Below are 4,248 nucleotides of genomic sequence, written 5' to 3' on the forward strand. Positions count from 1 at the left end.
CACACTCTTATTCCAGAAGTTAAGATTGCGCTGTTTACGACAAATAGTTTACGATTTTAAGCAATATCTGTTTAAATCCACACATTTTCTTTTAAACAATGGTTAACAGGTTAAAACAAGGGTTAAACAGAAAAGATTAAGATCCGTTAACTTTTCGCAAGTTAAAGCATCGCGTGTCGCGTAATTTAACCAATTATTGTTTAAAATGACATGCAATGGCGAACACACATCCTGAAACTTCATTCAAAAAGGTAGGTTTTGAGTCATTCAAGCTTGAACCAAAGTCTAGATTCGTTTGATATATAGGTTATGCATGGGCTTCTCTGGAACATTAATATGGATATTTATGGGTTCATTAGCTACAGGGTAAGTCACAAAAAGTGCAATAGAGAAAAGAATAAATTTTTACTTAAAAACCGAGTTGAACCTTTTAGGGAATTAGGAATTAGTATTTACCGTTTTGTTTTTATGACACAGTTTATAGTGATACCCAATTTTAATGTTTGACCAAGAGACATCTAAAATTTGAATGTCAGCACACTCTGTGTAAAGTAGATTTGGAACAACTACCATTTTCTTAACCTCATTAGCATTAAAATAAATGGAGCACCCAAAGTGTTATTGTCCTTGGTCTTGTTTAAGGAGAAGAAACATTATTTGTTGTTATTTTCATTTTCCCTTTAGTTTAAGGATGCACACAGGATCACTGAAGTGTTACATGGCCAAAATTGAGTTTTCATCACTAATGTCATCTTCAAACCGTATTTTATCTTGTCATTAATAGATTTTAAAGAAATCTTAAAATTTGAACCATAAGAAAAGCTATTTTAAAGACCCTTTTTCATTAAAAAGTCGTCAAAATGCAAAAGCAAATAAATCATTGTTTTCCCGCAATAGATCGCGTTCTCGTAACGCGTACTGCGGCGTACAGCTAGCAAAGACACGCACACATGGTAAACTGGATGGGCGAGGTGATTGCTGATTGAGGCGCTGGAGTCGCCAATCGCGATCACTACCGTTTATCGTACGGTATTGATCTCTTCCAAGGTAGGTAAAGCTTGCACCATTGCATTGCGAAACTGCGGGCCGACAGACCACCACCGTCCCCGTCCCAGAATCAGTAGGCCTACTCGATAAATTTCGCCAAAAAAAGTGCTGATATATGGTATAAAGGTTTTATATGAACATAATAGTGAATTTTTTGTTTGTTTTTCTTTTGTTTTTCAAGTTTCATTCTGAAGTCTGAACTTGAAAAGATGAAATTTATCTGTATGAAGTAGTTACCTGTAAGAAGCCCTGTAATGATGACGCAATCTGGTAGATAGAAAACGTAGGCCCTAAATATTTTGCTAGTAGGCTAGACTTAGCCTGTATAGTACATCATTAGGCTTATTATTTTATGTTTAAAAATTTGTTTTATTTCATTCATTCATTCATTCATTCATTCATTCATTCATTCATTCATTTCATTGTTATTAGGCCTATTTGATTTACCAAGTTGGTGTAGTTGGACAAGACTAGCCTATTGTTATTAGCTTATATTTTATGCAGTCCCAGCCTTGGTTCGGGGGCCTCTGCGGTCGTTCAGTCTCGTCTTAATTTTGAAGACCATAAAAATAGGCAAGCAGTTACTACCGGTAGGCCTATATTAGATACCTAAGGCCCTGAATAATGTTTCAAAGTGTTATTAAAACACGGATTTAAGATTCGTTTTCAAACATTCTCTACTCCTGATTGACCATTAACGCAATGTCAAAAACGTTGACATTTCAATACATCATATCGACCATCTAGGCATAGGCCTACAACTCGTATGTCAAAAATGTCGATATTTGAAATCGGCATAGCGAGCACGCGGTTATGAAAGCATGTTCATGAATATTTTAATGCTAAATGATAATTTCAAACGAGAAATATAATCGAAAACGCAACCCATTTTAACTACATTTCCATTAGTAGGCCTATTAGGTCTACCATATGCCATGATTGCGATAAAGGCTTTTGGTTTTACAACACTTTTTGCGAATGTATTGGCCGAATGCCTTTTTATTTGCAATGTTTGTCTGGCTTTCAACTTTCACGTTTATAATGTTTTCTGTATACTTTAAAAGGTAAACTGCTTTAAAGCATTTTTAGTGAAAGTTTTCATGCAGTGTTTTAAAACGCTCTTTATAGCATGATGCCTATATACGGTAGGCATACTGCATAAACCACAATCTAATTTATTTTCTGTTTTCTGTATACTTTAAAAGGTAAACTGCTTTAAAGCATTTTTAGTGAAAGTTTTCATGCAGTGTTTTAAAACGCTCTTTATAGCATGATGCCTATATACGGTAGGCCTACTGCATAAACCACAATCTAATTTAAAGCCATAAGTGTTCCGTTTTCTACTTTTGAAATTCGGTTTTGTTAGGCTATGTCAATTTCCGTGTTTTTCAGTTTTCTTGTGACCTCTCCGTGTTTTGCCTGTTTAATATATATAGGCCTACTTTTTTGTCCGTTCTACAAGAAGTTTATACAAGACATATTACAACTTCTACCCCACTTTTTACACGTTTATTTGATTGAAAACAACAACAGACACACTTTTTTTATATTTGTGTTGTTGTATTTCATTCACTTTTTATGCGGCACAAAATATTTTACAACTTTATTGTGACTTTTATAGGCCTATGACTTTTGTACGTGTTTGATATTCCGTAAAAAGTAAAAAATAAAATATGATAACGACTGAAACAATAACAAAAACGGAATATTGAGTAATGCGACACATCAGAATCTTTTAAACTTTTACTTGGGATTCCTGTGATGTAGGTAGTCCTAGCTATAACGGGCGTTAAAATGCCTAGGCCCCTATCTTTGGCGCGGACGGGCCGCGGTGGTGCCTCTCAAGAAAAAGCAACGAGTAGTAACAACATCATGTTTGTGGTTCAGAAAAGGACAATGAACATAAAAATGCAATATTTGTCAACACCAAAAAAAAAAAAAAAAAAAAAGAAAGAAAATCCCCAAAAACGATAAATTAAAAACATTTCATTTTTAAAGCAAAATAATGAAAATTAGGACAAAACAGAAATCGTAATTATCATGATTATGTCTCAATTTATTCTTCATTTCATAAAACTTCCTGATTATCTGCTAAAATAATAGCTTTTCAGTTATTCTATGCTACTTTTAATGTTCTGATGTCCGCAAATTTTAATACAGAGCATGATCTTTTTTTATACGGAACAGGACAAAATTGTGCTTAAATAATCATGGTTTCGTTCGCGGCAACACGACCATGCACTGTGCAACTTATTCGCGTAACCTGTCTGTCTGTCCGCGCGCCCAGTCGCTCCTCAAACGCCGACGCGACGCCGTGGCCTTGCCGGACGCTCTGCTGCACCATGGAAACAAGACTGAAGTAAATAAAATGGCTACTCCATGTGGATAAACATCTGCCGAATGTGCACGGATAATTTTGTCATATTGCATATTTTACCTTCTCGATCACCAAAAAAATGCCAATCTGCTGCAGTTGGACGCCCCTTCTCATTTTCTAACTTGACCAAACGTCACAAGTCACCGGATTATATATTTATGGAGTAATCTTCAAAAATGGACCTAAAATTCGCTGTATTTGTCTAAATCGCGATTTTCGGCAAGTTCACTTTTGACCACTTTTAACCATTTTTGGTCCGCCATAGCGTCTAAATGAAGCATCACTGAGGTAAGTTTTTAAGTCAAACGTTTAGATATGGCCAAAATCTAGATAGTGTTTTTTCATTTTTTTAAATTAGGGCCTAGAACTTTTTTTATCGCCCATGATTCAAAAATTTGAACACGGGTCACATGTTTTTACTGATTTTTTGCCTATATTTTAAAAACTAAGCAAAATTTTGAAAAAAAAAAAAACACTTTCTAGATTTATTTGTCTAAATTAATAAAATTCATGTTTTACAGTTTTGATTTTCAAATAATTTTTTATGACGGACCAAAAATTTTTGGTCAAAAAAGCCGTTTTTGGGATTTTCTCGAAAATTGTACTTTTTGACCCTAAACTGACATTTTAAATGGATTTATGAGCTCATTTCCTTTAAAAAAATGTATACTTTTATATACTTTACATAAATAGTTTTCGAGTTTTGAGGTGAATAATCTTACTATAAATAGGGGAATGTTATCTATGTATGCCTATAAAGGCTCCGTCAGTTTCGATCCAAATGTCGCCAAATTCATACGGGAGATCGAGGAATATACGGGGAC

This window comes from Amphiura filiformis, chromosome 15 (assembly GCF_039555335.1).
Source record: "Amphiura filiformis chromosome 15, Afil_fr2py, whole genome shotgun sequence".
NCBI classification, from domain to species: Eukaryota; Metazoa; Echinodermata; class Ophiuroidea; order Amphilepidida; family Amphiuridae; genus Amphiura; species Amphiura filiformis.